The sequence below is a fragment of the Eptesicus fuscus genome, chromosome 2, assembly GCF_027574615.1.
Source record: "Eptesicus fuscus isolate TK198812 chromosome 2, DD_ASM_mEF_20220401, whole genome shotgun sequence".
Taxonomy (NCBI): Eukaryota; Metazoa; Chordata; class Mammalia; order Chiroptera; family Vespertilionidae; genus Eptesicus; species Eptesicus fuscus.
The window spans coordinates 6,720,916-6,744,739 of NC_072474.1; the positions used below are offsets into that span (position 1 = coordinate 6,720,916).

At 38.9% G+C, this 23,824-nt stretch overlaps 1 protein-coding gene across 1 annotated transcript in view; it reads left to right on the top strand.

The window, feature by feature from the left end:
- Window positions 1-23,824, top strand: part of MDGA2 (MAM domain containing glycosylphosphatidylinositol anchor 2) — a 1,000,910-nt gene that overhangs the window by 287,818 nt on the left and 689,268 nt on the right. The gene's annotated exons all lie outside the window — the stretch shown is intronic.

Below are 23,824 nucleotides of genomic sequence, written 5' to 3' on the forward strand. Positions count from 1 at the left end.
CACTGGGCCTCTAGTATCCTATCTAATAAAAAAGTAATATGCAAATTGACCATACCTCCACTATACCCACAAGCCATGCCCACCAGCCAATCAGGAGCGACTATGCAAATTAACCCAACCAAGATGTCTGCAGCCACAGAGAGAGCAGGAGGCTTGGGTTTCCTGGCAATGGAGGAAGCCAAGCTTTCTGCCTGCCTTGGCCTGCCTTGGCCTCTGCTTAAGGCTACAAAGTTTCAATTATAGAAGATAAATAAATCCTAGATACCAGGGCCTCCGCTTGGGTCTCCGGGGGTCGTGGCCAGCCTGCAAACCACCACAGGCCCCTCGCCCAGGCCGCCCCATGCCCCAAGAGAACCCCCACCCTGATCCGGGACACCCTTCAAAGGCAAACCAGCCAGCCCCCACCATGCACCAGGCCTCTATCCTATCTAATCCTATCTAATAAAAAAATAATATGCAAATTGACCATCACTGCAACACACAAGATGGCTGCCCCCATGTGGTCAAAGATGACTGCCCCTATGTGGACACAAGATAGCCGCCACAAGATGGACAGCAGGGGAGGGCAGTTGGGAGGGACCAAGCCTGCAAAGGAGGGCAGTTGTGGGCGATCAGGCCAGCAGGGGAGGGCAGTTGGGAGGGACCAGGCCTGCAAGAGAGGGCAGTTGGGGGCGATCAAGCCTGCAGGGGAGGGCATTTAGGGGTGACCTGGCCTGCAGGGGAGGGTAGTTAGGGGAAAACAGGCTGGCAGGGGAGCAGTTTGGCATCAATAAGGCTTGCAGGGGAGTGGTTAGGGGGGTGATCAGGCTGGCAGGCAGAAGCGGTTAGGGACAATCAGGAAGGCAGCCAGGCGAGCAGTTGGGAGCCAGCAGTCCTGAGATTGTGAGAGGCCTGTCTGACTGCCCATTTAGACCCTATCCTACCGGGATCGGGCCTAAACGGGCAGTTGGACATCCCCGAAGGGTTCCCAGATTAGAGAGGGTGCAGGCTGGGCTGAGAGAACCCCTCCACCCCCGTGCACAAATTTTGTGCACTGGGCCTCTAGTATATATATAATAGAGGTTATCATGTGAAAGTCAAAATGAACTTCATAAATATCCCAGCAGTTCTCTCATTCTTTGGGAGACATGTTTTGTTAAATCATATTACTTTTTTAAATTGGAGTCTGGAGAAGGGAGGTGGGGTGGCTGGGAGACAGAAAAGATCTTCCACATTTGCCTTGCTAATCAAAACCAACAAAAATCTCAGGTTTTAAACTAATTGGAAGGTCAACATTGGTGCTCATATTTTCTTTATATCTGTAGAAATTTTGCTCATGAATAAACTCAAATATGTAATTTATTCTATTTCAAAATGCTGAGAATGCTTTACTGAGGGACAGAGTAGAAAATTACAAGTTTAGAGATGAAAATCAGAAAATGCAAGTCTGGCAATTTGGTAAACAGAAGAGAGGGTGAATATCTGTGCCATAGCTTATGGAGGGCAACTTCTAGGTTTCATAAAGAGATTAATATTCTGCTTAGTGACACTACAACTATAAAAGGTATTATAAAAGTTATAAAATACTTAATTAGAGTCATCACACCTCCAAAATTGTCAATTACATGATTTCTTCAACTTTGAAAAAATAAATTTAGTAATGAATACAATTAGCAGACAACTTAACACCAAAGCAAACACAAAATAAAACAAAATGTATACTTAAATATTTGAAAAATTTAGAACATTTAGGAAATATAATCTGGTTATTGCAATAAGAGCATTGTCTAATTCTATTTAGATTTGCCAGTTAATAACTAAACTGTTTTAGCCATTATCAAAGAGACTTCTCCTAAAATTTGATATATTTTTCCTCACAAACTTCAGTTAGTATATATTTGGTACCCACTAGTAGTAGTTCAATGATATATCAGGGGTACTACTTACCACTCCACTTATAGCAATTATATAAAATAAATATTTTCTGTAAATATTAATACAATATGATTATACACATTCTATCCTTAAAAAAAAAGAAATATACCAAACAAACAAAGAACTTGCTGCCCAATGTGGTTTTGTTTTCTTACTTTGCAGCTTGGCCACACATTAAAGGATAAAATTTAATGAAATATGCTGTCCATCTTTTTCTGAAAACACAAGTCATAGTGTCCAAAGTTGTTTGTTTTATTTGACTATTCTTTAAGCCAATCAGAAAAGGCAGAATTCTTCCACACAGTTTGCAGTTTTGATTTATTTCCTGACTCTTTAACCTAATTTAAAATGCCTCAGAAGACTCAGTTCTTAATCCCTTAATCCCTTTGAATAACAGAATTTGGGAATGTAAATATTACAAAAACACAAGAATACAGATTTCAAGAATAAAGTCCTCCAGGTCTGTAGCATCACACTAATACAGAATATAGGTGTTCTGATTGCACAAGGGGTTATTGCTTCTGGGTGTAATGTAAGGTTTTGATATAATGCGAGTTCTCTGGAAGGAAGAGAGGATCTTTCTATCATGTTCTCAGCTCTGCAATCTGTTTGCTTCACTGCATTTCTCAATTAGGTTTTATTTATTTAATTGATATGTTTCCCTTGCACATAGGTGCATATAAAACAACAGTAACCAAAATGGTCTCCAGAAAGGAAACGCCATGCATATTTCATTTTTAAAATTAATTAAGTATATATCTTTCACATCAAAGAACAATGGAATTTTTTGTAAAATGAATGCCTGATATTAAAAGTAAGGGCCCTTTTTACCTCTCAAAGCCTATGAAACCTATGGCTTCAAACAAATGGCAGTGAAAAAAACTATTCTTACTATGATGTTCAGAGTTTTACATGTAATTGAACCCATCTGGTCAAATCTTTACCTTTTCATCTGCTTTAAAATTTAGTGTGGCATGGCCAGTGTTGCTCGGTTGGTTGTGCATCATCCCAGGCACCTAAAGGTCGCTGGTTGACTCCCAGTCAGGGCACATACTTAGGTGGGTCATTCAACCCCACTGTCAGGGTGTGTAAGGGAGGCAACCAATTGATCTCTCTCTCTCTCTCTCTCTCTCCTTCTCCCTCCCTCTCTCTAAAATCAATAAAATCATATATATATATATATATATATATATATATATATATATATATATATATATCAATTTAGCATATGTGTTTTACATCACCAAGAAGAAAATGTCGACATACATTTAGATAACTCTTCTCCAGTCCTCTCCCTTCCCATCTCCTCTCCTCTTTTTTTCTCACTTCTACTACCCTTAAGGTTAAAAGACCTAAAAAACCCTTTATACTAATTCATTATATAATTTTCCCAAATGTATAATTTCTTGGAATCACAATAGATACTGTCATGCTTAAAATACCATAGACTACTAAGAGCTGTCTTAGACCTAGTTTGTTTCTTTGCTTTTATACTTGAACTCTTTATCATTCATCTTTATCTTGTTCCATGGGCATATTACTTTAACAGAATTAGTTTTGAAAAGATTCATGTGAATTGATGACTTATCAATTATCAAACTTAAATTATTTATGTGATTTCTAATTTAAAATAATTATTCTGAAAGTAAATTTTAAATATTGTTACTAGTTTTGTTGCATGCAAGTGTGATATCCATATCTGGTACCCTTTTATTTTTCTTTCTGCCATACATTCCTCATACTTAATAATTTGCCCAGTAATAGTTCTTATAATCAGAGTCCATTATCCTTTTCATATTTGGATCATTCCTTATACTAGCTTTTATTCACACTAGAAGGTTATACCTTATGATCTTTGTATAAATTTGGATTATCCTTCTTCACATTTTAATGGTCCGTTCACTCCTTTAAAGCAGCCTGAGCTTCTGGAGAGTATACCTAACCCAACAGGAAAGGCCCTGAACTCCTCAAAAATGGTTCTTACAGAAAATATTTCTTATCCCTATTGAATTATCAACCCAAAGCTATACTTATCAACTTAAATTTAAATATTCATATATTTTGCTGAATAATAGACTTGATATTTTGTGTATATTCAGAGATATGTCATACATTATTTACATAATTTCAAAAAAATTGAATTAAACAAATTAATAATTATACTAAGCATATGTAAATTAGTATCCAACTTGTGTAAGGAATGTATAAGAAAAGGCCATGACTGGTGGGTACAAGAATATAAGAGTACTGAATCCAAGTAATGAAATTCACTCTTCTGTGCCCAGCCTTGCTGCTTAGAAGAAAGCTGCTTTAAAGAAAGATTATATATATATTTTATGATTATTAGAAACATGTAAGAACCTTGACTATCGTACATTCTTTGTGTCATGCATGGCCTTTGACTTCTTATTTTTGGTATTTTAATATCTAAATATTTGATAGGACCAAAGGAAGCTTCCTTTTGTTAAATCCTTTTCTCAAGTGAGCAGTATTGATAACATGGGGCAATGCATTTATGTGTCTGAGCCTCTGTATTTAATACCACCTCAGCCTGGAATCCTCTTTCCCTTACTAACACACTTTTGCCAAACCCAAAGTCTTTGATAACATGTGAGTATCAACATAAAAACCAATTCCAACACTGGGGGATAGGAAGTGAATGACTTGTTCAAAGTTATACTTCTTAAAAATAAATTGGAATTATTTAGTTATATGCCTTTTTAATATTTTTATCTACAATCTATAGAGCAGGAAGTGCATATTATTCAACTTTTTTCACCAGAATTCATAGACTGCAGTAGCATAATGTTTATTGGACAAATAAATCCTCCTCAGTAAGCTAATTTCTTTGATAGCACTTCATCTCTAATGTCCTTCCTGTTCCCACAGACTTAGGTTTCATTCCTCTCATACCAATAGATATAATGTGTGGAAAGCAAGGTAAAAGGTAAACATGTTAATAAGTGATGACTGAATATTTTTTTTTTAAATTAAAACCATGTTGGTTTGTTTTACTTTTAATAAGTCAGACAGAAACTGGGTTTTATAATTACATGGAAGTAAATCTTTGCTGGTGAAATTTGAGATAGTCTGATAAACTGGCCAAGAAAATATTTTAATTAAATGAATCTTTCAACATGGAACCCTTTCATTCCATCAAATTCAACCATGGCAGGGACTGCTTACTTCATCTACACACAGTAGTTTTTGGACCTTGCAATTTATGAAGGAAGTTCAAGTTGTACAATGCCTTAATTTAATTATATCAAGATTTATACAATAATTCTATGGGATTAGCAGGACTGGCACTTATGCAATGAAAGAGGAGGCTTACTGCATTGGAATAAAAGTTGAAAATAAATCCTGAAGAATGAAATATTTAAATTTACTCTATCTGTTGAGTATGCATATATGTACATATGTAGATATTAAAATTATATATAATATGTATATGAAATACATTTTAAATAAGGGATGATGACTAAAATTGTTTAGATTATAGAATAAACTAGTTTTGTTTTTACTATCTGTGACTATTAGGCAAACATACATCATTGAGTTTGTCACTCAGAAAACAACTATATTGATTAATCCATGTTTCTGTTTAATATGTTAATACCAAAATTATATATCCTTCAAAAGTGTTTTTGATGTGGAACTTGCTTGGCACTGGGCTCACATAGGTTTATCCAATCAAGATTTTCCAAAATAGGCTTCATCTATCAGAACAGTGACATTAGTTCACTGTTTTTAAAGGAAATGCGTGAGTTAAATGTTATCTTAAAGAAAATAAATACATTTATATGTAAATATATACAAACATTTACATTTTAGCCAAAGATTCTTTGAACAAAAGCACATTTTTATGTTTTTTTATTTGCTATAGAATTAAATCTGAATTCTTACAATGTTAGTAAAAATGACAATAGTGTTAATCTTAGTAATTATTCTTTCTACTTGCTATTATCTCTTTTTCAACATCTGTTTTGTTGTGTTTAAATTTTTGTTGAGTTCTTGGTTACATGAAGTGATTTTAAATCAGGACAGAACTTGCTAAATCTTAATAATGGTCAAATGTTCAACATAATAGTGATGTACACAATGAAAAAGAATCAAATGAAGTAATTTTGAAAACCCCAAGTTCGTCAGGTTTTTATATCCACAAGCACAATGTGCATTAGCATTTTTGCAGAATTCTAGCAACTCAATGCTATTTTTTAGTTTTTACTTAAATTAATGAATCAGCAAGTATTTATTCTGAATATATCTAGTTCCATTTTCTTGTGTTTGTGTGTGTATAACAATTCTTTCTGGTTACTTATTTGTAATTTAACAAAGAATATTCTTGCCATTAAGCCTGGCTAGTGTGGCTCAATGGTTGAGCATCAAACCTTGAACCAAGAGGTCACCTGTTCAATTCCTGGTGAGGTCACATGCCCCAGTTGCAGGCTCGATCCCCAGTGGGGGACATGCAGGAGGCAGCCAATGAATCAAGTTTCTCTCTCATTGATGTACCTATCTTTTTATCCCTCTTCCTTCCTCTCTCTCTCTAAAAAATCAATAAAAACATGTTTAAAAAAAAAGAGAATATTCTTGCCATTAGTAGCTAAAATTTATCAAATATATTGGTATATGCTAGGGATTTTTAATGCATTATATAATCTATATGTATAAAAGTCTAAGCAACCATTATGGCAGAATGACTCGAACAACTGGAATGACTGGTTGCTATGATGAGCACTGAGCAGGCAGGCAGGCGAGTGGTTAGGGGAAAGTGATCCCGGATTGCGAGAGGGATGTCTGACTGCCGGTTTAGGTCCCATCTCTAATTGTGAGAGGGTGCAGGCTGGGCTGAGCCCCCCCCGCTCCCCTCCATGCAAGAATTTTGTGTACCAGGCCTCTAGTTTAATTATAAAAACTAACTTATGAAGTAAGCATTTCATTATTCTCATACTGTGTGGGAGATACTTTGTCTTAGAATGGTTAACTTATATGGTCAAGGACATATGACTCATACAAAAGAATGGATCTTGGGTTATACAACCAGATACTGTTTGTTTTTAGTCAATGTTTTGACTACTGTGTTCATGGAGTTTATGGAGATGAAGAAATTTGATTCAGGATAAGCAGCTGAATAATACCATAGGACTCTAACTCCATTTCACAGCAGTCTTTTCACACTACTTTATTCCACTGGGATTATACTCTTTTCTTCATTCTTGTAGGGCAATATATCATTTTTATTCTTTTGGCCTTTAATAAATGCTCCTTATTATCTTATAAGTACTCTTTCCTGAAGAGATAGCCTAACTAGCTGCATATATTATTCTTCTCTTCTTAGAACTTAAATGAGTCTAGAACTGTGCAGTATTAATGACATGGATGAGAGAACTAAAGCTTAATTTCTCTCTGTTCCCCAAATTTTAATATATGTCTAAACTTTATGTTGCCACAACCAATTCACTCATTACCACTCTTTCTCTTGTTTGCTTCATGTCCTTTTGCAACGTATGTATCTTTTCACATAGAACAGGTCATTTTGTTTTAATTCCAATCCCGATCCTATATAATAAAAGCCTAATATGCTAAGGGTCCGGTCATCCTGTCATCCGTTCAACCAATCAAAGCCTAATATGCTAATGATATGCTAAGGCCGCTCAACCACTCACAATGACCTGCACTGACCACCATGGGGCAGACACTCTGACCGGTAGGTTAGCTTACTGCTGGGGACTGAGTAAGATGGGCCGGACATGCCCTGGAGTCCTCTCACGGTCCCTCCCCAGCTGGCCAAACTCCTGCATCCCTCTCCGGCCCTGATTGTGCACCAGTGGGTCCCTCGGCCTGGCCTGTGCCCTCTCGTAATCTGGGACCCCTCTGGGGATGTCAGAGAGCTGGTTTCGGCCAGATACCACTCAACACAGGAGCTGGATCCTGGTGGTCAGTGTGCTTCTACAGGGGGAGCACTGCATAGGCAGAAGCCGGGCTCATGGCTGGCGAATGCGGTGGCAGTGGTGGGAGCCTCTCCCGCGCCCGCAGCAGTGCTAAGGATGTTCGGCTGACAGCTTAGGCCTGTTCCCGTGGGCCTAAGCGATCAGTTGGACATCCCCCAAGGGCTCTGGACTGCAAGAGGGCATAGGCTGGGCTGAGGGACCCCCCGCCCCCCCGCCCAAGTGCACAAATTTCGTGCACCGGGCCTCTAGTAAATTAATAAGATTCTTTGCTTTCTCAATTTTTGTTTATTTTTTATTATTACTTATAATGAATATACCAGCAAGCAGGCTGGTCAATCTATATTACCTTGAAATGTTGATAGTTTACAGAAACACATTAATGAATCTCTGAGAGACATCAGTTTCCTTTATTTTTACTTATCTTTCAAAAAACACATGGATTAAAATATTTGACTTATGATTAAGGATGAATGCAAAACTGCTTAGCTCAGAAGGCCTTTTCCCAAAATCTCACCTTGAAATTGCATGGGCAACATGTGGTTTGCTTTATGGGTGCATATCAGTAGCATCTAAAAACCTTGGGGCCTATTTGCTAGGGAAATTTAGAAATCTGATGTGACAGCCTAGAGCACTACATTCATACCAACCTGTCTCTGCAGTCAAAATAATTTAGTTTACTGCATAATTTATACATTATCAGCATGTATAACATTTCAAAAATATTTTTACAACTTGAGCTATTTCCATTTTTATTTTGTTATTCTTCTAAATAATTGTCTTTAGAGTTTCCTGTCTCATGCTTTTCCCTGCCTCACATTATTTATCATTCACCTTTCTTGTAAAAATTGACTGATACTTTCAAGCAGACAAACCAGAGATAGTTGCGAGGACTTTGAGGGTTATAGTTTCCTTCTTCCTTATAGAAAATATTACCAAACAAAAAGAACTAGACTGCATTGGTTACTAGCTGTGGGACTTTAAGTAAGTTTATTAATTTAGCTTTGAGTTTCAGTCCCCTAATAGATAACATAGTAATAATAAGAGTACCTACTTCTTAGTGTTATTGTGAGGAAAAGTTAATGCACGCAGAGAGCTGACACATGGCACTCCATAGAAACCTGCCAGACCTTGGGAGTTTTATCCAATGCCTGAATATGATCAGGGCTCTGGTTCAAAGATGCTTTATGATCTACCCTAGAATATGAATTAATAAGCAAAATGCATGAAATAGAGCAATAGAACAGATGGCTGTGATCTTGTTGCTTTCCACATAGACTATAGTGAACACATTTTTTTTAAAGATATTGAGGAGGAAATCTATCCTAAATTTTATTTTATTTAATTAAAAAAATTATTGTTTAAGGATTACAAAAGTAGTACATATGTCTCATTTTTCCCCCAATCACCTCCTTCCGGCCTCCTCTACCCCCCAGCACATGTCCTCCCCTCCCCCACCCCCAGAGTCTGTGTCCATTAGTTATCCTTATATGCATGCATATAGGTCCTTTGGTTGATCTCTTACCCCCACAGCCCTCCCCTGCCTTCCCGCTGTAGTTTGAAAGTCTGTTCCATGCCTCTTTGTCTCTGTATCTATTTTTGTTCATCAGTTTATTTGCCCCTTCATGAGCCTACTGCCAGTTAACACTCTTCACTCCCATATGCTTTATTTTCCTATCTCCTGGTCTTACATAAGTTTTTCAAGTTATACTTGCTTTTCAGTTCCCAAGACCAACTCTTATAGTCCTGGAGATATTCTTAAAATTAAATGATGGATATCAAAACTTTAAATAAACTTGTACTTAATCATTTTGGGGCATGCAAGATTTGGCCACAAGCTCTCATCCAGCCTTAGAAGTAAATAATCTTAATTCTCTCCATGATGATTTCATCCAAAGTTTCAGGATATTCTAGAATGTTTCAACCCAATCACACAAGCCACATTTATATTTAGCTTAGTTTTCCTTTTCCCAATAGCATTGCATTCTGTAGTGTACTTTCAAGGCTCCAGAGTGTTTTTTTGACTGTCTGTGACTAACCAGTAACTCTTTCCTCATTAGGGAGGGAAGAAAGAGATTTTTACAGTATCCTCTCTAATAAAATGGTAATATGCAAATTAACCATCACTCTGCTACATAAGCCACGCCCACCAGCCAAGCCACACCCACCAGCCAATCAGGGCGAGTATGCAAATTAACCCCATCCAAGATGGCTACAGCCACAGAGAGCAAGGTTTCCCAGGTAACAGAGGAAGCCAAGCTTTCCATAGCCATTGCAGGCCTAAGCCTCCACTCAAGCTACAAAGTTTCAATTATAGAAGGTAAACAAATTCAAACAAATGGCAGCAGAATGGAGCTTGAGAGAGCAGGCCAGGGTTGCCGGCGGCAACAGGGGAAGCAAAGCTTTCCGCACACCCTGGCCGGGCTCACCCACTTAAGGCTACAAAGTTTCAATTGTAGAAGGTGAATTAACTGCCACAGAAATGGCTGCTGCCCCAGAGGGAACAGCAGGCTTGGCTCCGCTCCAGGCTACAAAGTTTCAATTGTAGAAGGAAAATAAATTCCAGATACCAGGGCCTCCGCTTGAGTTGCCAGGGGGCGTGGCCGGCCTGCAAACCACCACAGGCCCCTCGCTCAGGCCACCCCACACCCCAAGGGAACCCCCACCCTGATCCGGGACACCCTTCAGGGCAAACCAGCTGGCCCCCACCCCTGTACCAGGCCTCTATCCTATCTAATAAAAGAGTAATATGCAGATTGATCATCACTGAAACACACAATATAGCTGCCCCCATGTGGTCAAAGATCCTGCCCCCATGTGGACACAAGATGGCCACCACAAGATGGCCAGCAGGAGAGGGCAGTTGGGAGGCACCCGACCTGCAAGGGAGGGCAGTTGAGAGGGACCAGGCCTGCAAGGGAGGGCAGTTGAGAGGGACCAGGCCTGCAAGGGAGGGCAGTTGGAGGTGATCAATCCTGCAGGAGAGGGCAGTTAGGGGTGACCAGGCTGGCAGAGGAGGGAAGTTGGGGGCAAACAGGCTGGCAGGGGAGCAGTTAAGCATCAACCAGGCTGGCAGCGGAGTGGTTAGGGGGTGATCAGGCTGGCAGACAGAAGCGGTTAGGGGCAATCAGGAAGGCAGGCAGGCAATCAGTTGGGAGCCAGCAGTCCTGGATTGTGAGAGGGATGTCCGACTGCCCGTTTAGGCCCGATCGGGCCTAAACGGGCAGTCTGACATCCCTCCAGGAGTCCCAGATTGGAGAGGGTACAGGCTGAGCTGAGGGACAACCCCCCACCGTGCCCGAATTTCGTGCACCGGGCTTCTAGTTTTTATTATAATTATATAGAGATCATTCACATTATCTTACCTTTCTCTTTGCAACTAACAAATGTCCCTTTTCTGATTACCTCATCCTAAAAGAGATTCACTTCATCTCCCTCAGAAACTGTGACATGTCTTTCTACAAGAAACAAATTGATTCCCCACACGAGAAAGAGCCCTACACTGAGTTAGTCAATGGTCAGCAAAATGCAATATAGTAAACATTCAAGCCCCCCAAAACATGGTTTCACCCAGAGTTGAAAGCCTATTCAATAATTAAAATTAGAACTGTTAATGAGATCTGATCCTCAAAGGCAAGACTTGTGTCTTAAATATCTTTTAGTTATAATTACTGGCATTGTACTAGGGGAATGGTAGCCATTGCATACTTATTAGTTCAATGAAAAAAATAAGTAATTCATCATTAGACTAATTTTGTACAGCATACAATACTATCAGTTTTACTTCTGAGAGAATTTCTGTTTGATTTACATAGATAGAAAAGTTAGGAATGGGGACACTACAATTATTTTTAGAATAATATGCTTTTGAAGGTTCTTGCTTCCTGAAATGGAATACTTTCTCTCCCTCTCTTTATCCATGCCTACATTTATTTACATGTTCAAAAATATGTATACATCAAATATCTCTTTTGTGTAAATTGTTAAAGTTGATATGTCATTTTTTGTCTGAAATCACTTCTTATAAGCTGGTTACAAAGATAAACATTAAGGAGACTGAGGATGTGAACCACAAATATATAAAAACAAAAGAAAAATGGTAAATTCCAGTTATCAAATTAGTAAAACAAGAATGAAAGGAAAGGACCTAAATAAACTTTAATATTCTTGTTTGTAAAGTTTTTAAAGAATAAAAAGTAGAGATAATTTTCTCTTCCTTTATTTCATATTTTATCTTTTTCTTTAGTAAGCTTTAAAAAAAAAAACAAAAGCTCATTCCAAATTAATTATGTCTGTCTGGGTAATAGATGGTTAAAGCTGTTAGAGATTAATTTATAGGTGGGTCTTCTATCCAGTGATTAGAATGAAAAGTGGCTCTGGCTCACAGAGTAGCCCTGTTTGAAGACCACAACTATTAATTGGCTTTGTTATTGTTGGAATGTGGGCAGAAAAAAAAAAAGTTTGTTTAAACAGAATGAAACTCATAGCCTGTAATGTCTATGCTGCTTATTATTGAACAGAAATCAGTTGTTACCCATACTAAACAAGATTTAGAAGGTTTTTGCACTTTACTCCTCAGTGATATGTAAACATTGTGCCACTGCCCACTTTTTTTTATTGGTTTGTTCTGGCTTTTTTCTATGGAACACTGCAATCTAAGGGGGTGGGTGGAAACAAACAGTGAATGAAAATCTAAGAAGCTATATTCCGTGTGGACTCTCTTTCTACTGATGATTATACTATTTCTTTCTACTAAAGAGCAAATAAAAATAATATGAACCTAATTTTCACATCTAGGTGTCATCTAAGTTGTTGTTAATTATATAGCTTCTGAGAGAAGTGGCCTGGAGGACCTGTGGTGTGTCATAAAAGGTAACTTTTTAGAAGATTACACTGTTCTTGTAGCACAGATTAGAAATTGGGATGGCAGCATGTACCTCTTTATTAGGCTTACCTGAAAACATGCATTTACATTTAAAGGTCCAACTTGAAGTTTAGGAGAGAAAGAAGAAACAGCTCATTTCAGCCCAGTGTGATAAGTGCTATGGTAATAGTGAGATCTGAAGTACAGCTGTCTAGGAGTGTCATGAAGGTTTCCTGGAAAAAAAGTCCCTTAAATTTTATTTGTAAATTTAAAATATTATTTCTTGAATGGGATCCCATCTCATCATCTCCACTTTTGATACCTTAGTTTAAACCATTATTAACTTTTGTGTAGATTAGTGAAGTGACATCTGAGCAAATCTCTTGGCTTCTATTCCTGTTTCCCTAAAAGCCTATTTTCAAAGCAGCAACCAGATTGGTCTAGAAACATTTAAATCAGATCAGATCATTCACCCACTCAAAATGTTTCAGTGGTTTCATATTTCACTCAGAGTAAAATCTGAAGTTCCCGAGGCTGAGATGGTATATTTTCTGGGTCTGCATACTTCTTTGATCTCATCTCCACCGACCCTGCCCGGCCCTGACTCACTGACTCCATCACACAAGACCCTTTGCTGCTCCTCAGAGACTGCAGGTCTGGGTTAGAATCTTTCCTCTACCAAGTTCCTTTGCCTGGAGAGACTGCGCTCAGATGACTTGGTATCCATGCTTTCCATCTTTTCTCAAATCTTACCTTCCTGATGAGACCCAACCTGGTCATCTGTTTGATGCTTCATCTGCCCAGTTTCCTCACACAACCATTCCTAAACCCTCTGACCTTGCATTCATTTTAATTGTTCTTAGAGCATTAAATAACATACAATATATTATCTAATATACAACTTATTTATTATAAACTAGAGGCCTGGTGCACGAATTCGTGCATGGGTGGGGTCCACTTGGCCTGCCCTGATTGCTGATCTGGCCAAACCAACTGGAGGGAGGGGCCGTGGGTTGTGGGCCAGCAAAGGGGACAATTTGCATATTAGCCTTTTATTATATAGGAATAGAGGCCCAGTGCATGAAATTCGTGCACTGGGGGGGGGGTGTCCCTTAGCCCAGCCTGCCCCCTCTCACAGTCTAGGAGCCCTTAGGGGATGTCCTACTGACAGCTTAGGACATCCAACAGGGAGTGGGCCTAAGCCGCAGTCTGGCCTCTCTCTGTGGGAGGCGACCTAGCTGATCAAGGGAAGGTGCCACCTCCATCACCCCACTGCTGCTGACACTGCCAGCCGCCACAGCCGCCAAGGTGTTTTCATCAACATGGACTCCATTCCCTTCACCACGAAAAAATGACAATTTTCTTTAGGCATTTTCAATATGTCTCTTTCATAGGATATGACATTTCTTTCTTTTTGTTTTTTTTTATCCTCACCTGAGGATATTTTGCCATTGATTTTTAGAGAGTGGAAGAGACAGGGAAAGACAGAGAGAAACATCAAAGTGAGAGGAACACTTTGATTGGTTGCCTCCTGCATGAGCCCTGACTTGGGCCCGGCCAGGGAGGAGCCTGAAACCTAGGTACATGCCCTTAATCAGAATCAAACCCAGACCCTGTGGTCCACAGGCCGAGGCTCTATCCACTGAGCCAAACTGATTAAGGCAGGATATGACATTTCTTAGCCCCTCCAGCAGCCAACCTTTATTTTTTCCTCCAGGAGGGAGGTGGAAAAACCCGAGATCACTTTCCTGGATTTTTATTAGGCAAGTTACCAAGAGCACTGCCAGTGGCGTACTGGGAGCTTAGCCAATGAGCGGTCAGAAAAGGTGTTTCCTCTGCAGCTCCCATGCAGAGGCGGGACTGCTGGTGCATTGCAGCTGCAAGGCTGCTGGGTGCCGGGCCCTCTTGCGGATTTGTGTCTGTCTCCACTCTGGCCCCCAGCAGCCCAGTGCCGCAGCTGAGGGGCTGCTGGGGGCTGGGCAGCCCCCTTGCATGTTGTTCTCTCAGGCTCTGGGCTATGCCTGCGTGTTGTTTTCTCAGGCTCAGGGCCCTGCCCGGCCCCCCTTCCTGCGCTGACTGTGACCGTTATGGCTTCCCGGCCTAATTTGCATATTATTTCTTTTTATATATATAGATTGTGTGTTCGTTTCCTATTGCTATAAGGAAAAATTACCACAGATGTACTGGTGGTTTCCAATAATACAAAGTGATTATATCACTATTTTATAGGTCAGAAGTGTAGGTTGGCATTGGTTTATCCGTTCTGGGTTTCACAAGGCTGAAATCAAAGTGTTCATGACCTGGGTTTTTCTCTGAAGGCTCTGGGAAAAGCAGACTTCTTAGCTCATTCAATGTCTTGGCACAGTGGTCAGCAAACCGCAGCTCAGGAGCCACATGCGGCTCTTTGGCCCCTTGAGTGTGGCTCTTCCACAAAATACCACGGCCTGGGCGAGTCTATTTTGAAGAAGTGGCATTAGAAGAAGTTTAAGTTTAAAAAATTTGCCTCTCAAAAGAAATTTCAGTCATTGTACTGTTGATATTTGGCTCTGTTGACTAATGAGTTTGCCGACCACTGTAGACTTGGCAGAATCCATTCCATGTATTGATGAATGAGTTTCTTTGACATCACTGGCTGTTACCTGGGGAAAGCCCATTCTCCAAGTTATTGCATATCATTTTGTCCATCTCAGAGCCAGCAATAGCTCATCAAATTCTTCTAAGGAGTGGAATATCTCTGACTATCCCTTCTGACTCAACTCTCTTCCACTTCCAGCCACCAACAATTCTCTCTTAAAAGCTCATCTGATTAGGTAGGTCCTCCAAACAAATCAAGGTAAACTCCCCATTTTAACCTTAATTATACCTGCATACTCCCTTTGTCATATAAAATAATATTTTCACAGGTTCTGGGATTAGAGTATGGGCATCCCTGAGGAGCCGTTACTCTGCTTACCACACATGAATTTTGTTGTCTATATCTCCCTACTAGAATTAAGCAAAACTTCATGCGGGCAAGAATCTCTGTCCGTTTTGTTTACTGATATATTCAACATGTGTAGAAGGAGGCCTTTTGGCTGGTAACTGTTCAATAAGTATTACTCAATTCTTGCATAAATAAATTAACAACTCTCATTTTAACTGTAATTCTAACTTATTATTCTGTTTATTAATGGTGAATCAGATTAATGGTTAAAAGGAAATTTCACTGCTGGTGGGAATGCAGACTGGTGCAGCCACTGTGGAGAACAGTATGGAGTTTCCTTAAAAAACTAAAAATGGAACTCCCATTTGATCCAGTAATCCCACTTCTAAGAATATATCCCAAGAAACTAGAAACACTAATCAGAAAGGATATATGCACCCCTATGTTCATAGTAGCACAATTCAACATAGCTAAGATTTGGAAACAGCCTAAAAGCCCATCAGCAGATGAGTGGATTAGAAAACTGTGGTACATCTACACAATGGAATACTACACTGCTATAAAAAAGAAGGAATTCTTATAATTTGCAGCAGCATGGATGGACCTGGAGAGCATTATGTTAAGTGAAATAAGCCAGGCAATGAAAAAAAAATACCACATGATCTCACTCATTTATGGAAAATAAAGAACATTATAACCTGATGAACAAAAAGATAGATACAGAGGCAGTAAAGCACCAAACAGACTGTCAAATTACAGCGGGAAGGCTGGGGAGTGTTGAGGAGGGCAGAAAAGAGATCAACCGAAGGACTTGTATGCATGCATATAAGCATGGCCAATGGACACAAGACACTGTGGGGGTGGAATGAGGGCATAGGACAGGGGGTGGGGGAGGCTGAGGGAAGGTCAATGGGGGGAAAAATGGAGACATATGTACTACTATATGTAATACTTAAAAAAATTAAAATAAATAAAAAATTAAAAAAAGGAAATTTCAATCAGCATATAGAAAATCTAACCTTACTTTGTATATACATACATCCTCAGTTAAAATGTGGTTACATAAATGCACTCCCATAATTTTCTTGAAGAATATACTGTATAGGAAAATATCGTAAGAGCCAAAAATAAAAACAAAAAAAAAAACACAAACAAACCTAGAAACTAGATTTTTAAAGGTAAAATTTCTATATTTTGTAACATTTGGATATATCTAGTAATACATAAAGAACTCACAAAAATTTCAATTGAAAAACACAGCAACATATGTGAATTCATAATCACAGAATAAAAAGTAAGCTATTTAATAACAAAGTGATTAACTGCATTATTAATCAAATGAATGAAAGTAAAACTTAAGAATCAATTTTAAGCTCCAAAAGTACTAAACAACTTGTAAATAACTAAACTTAATGTTGGTTAGAGTGCAATGAAATGGATATATACACCACAAGTAGAAGTATAAATTGCTGCATTCTAGAAAGCAAAAAAAAAAAAAAAAAAAGGGATGGGGGTGGGGGTGGGGATAGAAATGAATGCATTGTGAACTTTTAAAGAGCTCCTAAATTTTAACCTGTAGTGCACAATGGAGAAATTATTCCTGATGGAACTGTAACTTGGGCCAGAATTAATATGCAGAACTCTTCATTGCAATGTTATAAGAAATTAAAAACAACTTACATAATATTCTAATAAGTAAAATGCATGGCATATTGCAAATAATACAGTAATTTTAAGTTACTTTAGGAAATTTTCACAATATAATGTTAATTAAAAATAAAATTAAAAGGTCTATCTATCTATCTATCTATCTATCTATCTATCTATCTATCTAATATAGCATATGTTCCTATATTTGAACATCTTATGTAACTAAGGGAAAACATCAAAATGTCAAACATGATGTGAGAAAGATTGTGAATGATTCTTATGTTTTTATACCTTTATTGTTCTCTTCAGTCAGTAAGCATTACCTTAGTAATCAGGGGGAAATTATTTAAAATATTACAAGAGAGTACATCTTATGTTCAACATAGGATGAAAAGTTTATTCATTCAACCAAACCTGTTTCATCAGCATCCACTAAGTGCAAAAAATTGAAGAGGAAACAACCCAATTATTAAACTGAAATATTTCATAAATATTTTAATTTATTCTCTTTGATACTTGGAAGAGGAGAAAACAGAAATGTTCCAAGATAAGATTAGAATATGTCATATTTTACCCTTCTTTCAACATTTCCCAGGTAAATTCTGTTCCTCAGTCTTTTAATTTTCTATGTTTCTATACTTACATCTATTTTAGTCGTCTCCTAATAAACCACCCTAAATTTGTACCACATTTATTTAAACACTTACCATTATTATGTTAATTACTAGAGGCCCAGTGCATGAAAATTCATGCACTGGACAGGGGGACCCTCAGTCCGGCGTGCCCCCTTTCACAGTCCGGGAGTCCTGAGGGGCAGGAGGCGACCTGGTGACCAGGGGAAGGCGACACCCCCATCACACCTCTGCTGCTGCCACTGCCAGCAATGCAAGCCTCGGCCGGCCCTGGTTACCTGAGCCTCAGGTGTCCGTGGGCGGCTGGGCAGCTGCCATCGGCGTGCCGATGCCTTGGGCCTGCCCTGGGTGCTGCCATCTTTGTGGGTGTGGAAGTCAATTAGCATATTTCCTCCTTATTGGCTCTGGGCACTGCTATCTTTTTGAGGGCATGACATCAATTAGCATGTTCCCTCTTTATTAGATAGGATTTGTAACATATACAAATAGTAAACACTGTCATAATTTCAGAACTTTGTATTGTGTTCATAATTTTGCTATATTAATGAATGCAGCCCTAATTGGTTTGGCTCAGTGGATAGAGGGTCGGCCTGCAGACTGAAAGGTTCCAGGTTCAATTCTGGTCAAGGGCATGTACCTTGGTTGTGGGCACATCCCTAGTAGGAGGTGTACAGGAGGCAACTGATCGATGTTTCTCTCTCATCGATGTTTCTAACTCTCTATCCCTCTCCTTTCCTCTCTGTAAAAAAAATCAATAAAATATATTTTAAAAAATCAATGCAGCAATGAACTACTTAATTATTATATAAGTTTTGAATATTTCCTGAGGGCATATTTCTGACTTAATGGTAAAATTTATTTAGGTTTATTGAAAATTATTTCTAAATTTGAAATACTAATTTGCTCTCCTCCCAGTAGTGGGAGAATATAACATTTTAAAATAATTTAATTCTTATAACTGGGATCAAATTCCTTCTTGCTCTTTGCCTTGTCTTATATTAAACCATTTGCATAGAATTTCTACAAAAAGAGATCAATGAATTTCAGTTTCTGTGCATCATTACCCAGGCTTGGAAATTTATACTTAATAGATAAATGTTAGTTATACTAAAAACTACTGAAAAGCTTATACCCAAGTTTGACGTTCTTAATTGTTTCTTTTTTATTTAACTACTAGAGGCCCGGTGCACGAATTTCGTGCATGGAGTGGGGTTGTCCCTCAGCCCAGCCTGTACCCTCTCCAATATGGGACCCCTTGAAGGATGTCCGACTGCCCATGGGATCGGGCCTAAATGGGTAGTCAGACATCCCTCTCACAATCCAGGACTGCTGGCTCCCAACTGCTTGCCTGCCTGCCTTCCTGATTGCCCCTAACCGCTTCTGCCTGCCAGCCTGATCACCCCCTAACCGCTTCTGCTGCCAGCCTGTTTGCCCCCAACTTCCCTCCTCTGCCAGCCTGGTCACCCCTAACTGCCCTCTTCTGCAGGGTTGATCACCTCCAACTGCCCTCCCTTGCAGGCTTGGTCCCTCTCAACTGCCCTCCCTTGCAGGCTGGGTGCCTCCCAACTGCCCTCTCCTGCTGGCCATCTTGTGGTGGCCATCTTGTGTCCACATGGGGGCAGCTATATTGTGTGTTTCAGTGATGATCAATCTGCATATTACTCTTTTATTAGATAGGATAGAGGCCTGGTACAGGGGTGGGGGTCAGCTGGTTTGCCATGAAGGGCATCCCGGATCAGGTGGGGTTTCCCTTGGGGTGTGGGGTGGCCTGAGCGAGGGGCCTGTGGTGGTTTGCAGGCCGGCCACGCCCCCTTGCAACCCAAGTGGAGGCCCTGGTATCTGGAATTTATTTTCCTTCTACAATTGAAACTTTGTAGCCTGGAGCGGAGCCAAGCCTGGGGCTCCCTCCGAGGCCAGCCAGCAGCCATTTGTGTTGGGGTTATAATTGAAACTTTGTTGCCTTAAGCGGGTGGGCCCGGCCAGGGTGTGTGAAAAGCTTTGCTTCCCCTGTTGCCGCCGGCAACCCTGGCCTGCTCTCTCAAGCTCCATTCTGCCGCCATTTGTTTGAATTTGTTTACCTTCTATAATTGAAACTTTGTAGCTTGAGTGGAGGCTTAGGCCTGGCTAGGGTAGGCGGAAAGCTTGGCTTCCTCTGTTACCTAGGAAACCTTGCTCTCTGTGGCTGTAGCCATCTTGGTTTGGGTTAATTTGCATACTCGCTCTGATTGGATGGTGGGCGTGGCTTGTGGGTTTGTTGGTGGTATGGTCAATTTGCATATTTGTCTATTATTAGAGAGGATTGATTCTACAGATGCTGGTAATAATGTTGAATCATGCATGAATATAGATACTTTTTCCAAAAGATTCTTTGTGGAAGTAAAGTTGTTGATTGAGTTTATGTGATTGTTTCATGTGCCATTTATAGTCTACAATTCAGGCAAGTTAAATCTCCCTCTTAATCTCTTCATGCTTCAAGTGCTTATAAAATTATGCAAAATTCTGTGACAAAAGGCACAGATGTCAAAAATAGAATCTGTAACTGTCAAAGTGATTTTGCAGTTCATAATTCAAGAAAGGTGTTTGGAAGAAACTCTGAAATTGGGCAAATTATTGCACCTTCAAAGTCAAGTGTGTAGCTTTGTTTGGGGATTGATAGTTGCATTTTCTTCCACCAGTGAGGACAGTAATATTGCTTAACGTTACTACTCCCTTATCTTTGAAAAACATGCAAAGCATAAAAGACATGCGGGGAAAGGGAAATAAAATGATTAATTCTCAGACAATTTAAAAAACAGCATGTAACCATCTTTTTCATGGCTTACGACTTTGTGGAATTTATAGATATGACAGAATATTACACTCTAGCAGTAATGCATTATATTCCATATTCATCAGGAGAGAGTCAAGTGGAAAACACAAGATGAGGATATGACTTAAATTTTATTTAGGAATTCAGTTAAGAATTGCAAAATAAAGAACATATTACAGTTCCTTGATTTAAAAGGCAGTTTAATGAATTATTTTATACTAAGCTGAATGAAGGCACAGTTGTTATTAATCATTTTGATGTATGCATAATGCATGTATCCATCAGAGAAGAAATATATAAAAGAAAATGTTGTTTTGAGATATTGCTTAGAAAACACTGGTTAATTAATAATTGTTGTAAACATTCATTGCTTCAGATTCCAAAACTTAGAAATTACTTTTAATGTGTACAAAAATGGAGTTGCAGTGTTTTGCTTTTTTTTCATTATTGCTGTCTTGAGTAAAGCCTTTATTATATAAACAGATATCATACAATTAATTCATTTTGGGCTAAGATAAGAAGTTTGTTTAATATTTTTAAAAGATAGCTACACTAATAAAAGAGTAACATGCTAATTGACTGTACCTTCACTATGCCCACCAGCCAATCAGGAGTGAGTATGCAAATTAAACCAACAAAGATGGGAAGTTAATTTGCATACGTAGGCACAGAGAGGCTGGGGGCGGGGTGGGACGCAGGTGTTCTTCACTGTCTCAGCTGCTCCGGGCCTCTGGGCAGCGTGGGAAGGCAGAAAGGTGGCTCTGGGCCAGAGTGGAAAGGCGGCTCCAGCCAGAACAAAGTTGGTGCTGGCAGCCAAGGGAAGGAAGGCTCATTCTTGCACGAATCTTTGTGCATCAGGCCTGTAGTGTGTCATAATTGCTTTCATTACAATTTGTAGGGAACCAACAATCACATAATAGCTTAAAAATGCCAATTATAGAAGAACACTAAAGGACCCAAATCAAAATTCAATTTAGGAAGTGTTGCGAAGGCTTTGATAAGAAAATGAAGGCTAAGCTTAGGTCCTTGAAGACAAGCAGTGGAGAGAACTTTTCTAGGTAGAATAAATTATGTCTCCACAGGATTGAAGGTGAATGAGCAACATAACCACACAGAGAAGCAGGACATTTGTCTGGGCTGGAGCTAAGAACCATGTTGAAGACTCACACTAGATTAAACTCATAAGGGGGGCAGGAATAATACCTTAGAAAATGTGCCTGCAATTTTGAAGAATTGTATGTTGATTGCCAAGTAAAGTTGGGAAGTGATCATTTTCTTTGGATCTGTATAGAGAATGAGTGACTGGTGGTGGTAGTGGTTGGTAATGTTCCTGGTGATAGAGATGGTTGAGAAAAATTAGGAAGAACTGTTAGTAAAGTACATAGTGTTCAAGTAATAGAGAGTGTGGAACTGATTGAAGGGTATAGCAGTGGATATGGATAGGAAAAATTGGAATTTCAAATGATCAGTTGGTTGCAGTAGGCAATATTGCCCATGAACTTGATCAACTAACATTCATATATCATAGCAGAGAACAGGAAATTTGCAAAAGACACTGATGAGGAAGGCCCAGAACTAAAAGGTGAAGAGAGTGCTTTCCAGATTCCAGAATGGCAAATGGAGAAGAGGTTTAAGGAGGAAGAGGACAATGTTAAATGAAGAATAGATATCGACTTGGATAAGTAATGACAATGCCCAATTGAATTAGCAGTTAGGGAATCTTCATTCAGGACTTAGCGAGCTTGCTCTTATATAATTGGGGAGAACTAAACTATGTTGGTGGCAAATGTGTTAGTCACTGGAGATGAATTTCAAAAAGTTATGAAAAGAAGAATGGAGCATAGAGTGGTAGCTAGAGAGAGACAATGTTGAGAAAATATCTGTAATATTTTAAAATGGGAAAGAGCTTGAGGATGATTTTTTATAGAAGAGAAAAAGCTAGTCAAGAGGAAAAATTATATATGGAAGAGAGTTAAATGATGCTGCTGAATACCTAAAGAAATGAAAAGGTGAAGAATATTCACCCACAGAATTAGAAATTATATGTGAATGGACCAGAAGAAATGACCTTTAAAATTAGCTATCATTCTTAATGGACACATATTTAAATTTATTTGTTTTCCAATCTTTTTATTAGTAATTTTCTTATTACATACAGTTTTTAAGGCAAAATGAAACATGTGTACATAATATTTTGTAAACTACATAATGCTATACAAATGCAAAATACTATTTTAAAGGAAAATGATTCATACATTTTTCTCCTTCTGTTTTTTCCTTTTTTTTTTTACATTCTCCTCTGCTACTTTCTTTTCCCATATTGTTCTAGCAACATTACAGAGTAAACATACTTAGTAAGCTAGAACTTTTGCACCATTTATAGAATTGCATTGGCAGGGTAATGTACTCCTTGGTGAGACGGAAATGTGGCACCTAAGGACAAGTTTACGCCTCTGCTTGTAACAAAACGGTTCTGTTCAGATAGTCTGCCTGCTTTTGTTTGTTGTGTTGTGTTTTTTGTTTGTTGTGTTGTGGTTTTTGTTTGTTGTGTTGTGTTTTTTGTTTGTTGTGTTGTGTTTTTTGTTTGCTTGGTTGTTTTTCTGTAGGGTATGTATCCTAGTATAAACCAGTCATCTATTTTTGGGTTTGTGGTAACCTAAATCAGGTTTGTGTGTTGTACTGTAAATCATCAAATGAGATACAAGACGCCTTAATGAGCCAATTAATTAGGAGTCATTTATTCGCTCGAGGCCCTGAGGGAGGTGTCTTTTCCAAATCTCTGAGCCCCGACATAGAGGAAGTGTCTCGTATTTATACTTTTCGAGCCTCTTTGTTTGCAGATATTACAAAGGACTCTGTGTGAGTTATTGTTACAGACAGTTGTAACCTTGAATACATAATGAGTTTGTACTTGGCATAAGAATATGGGAATTATTATCAGTATTAGTCTATTACATTGGATGGCTAGCTTGCAAGGTCAGACAGTTAAGTTTAACTTCTATTATTTGAACTAAAAACAAAGTCATTTTACAGAATAACAGACTGTCTTAAAGTGACAGAGTTTATAATGACAGCTTACAG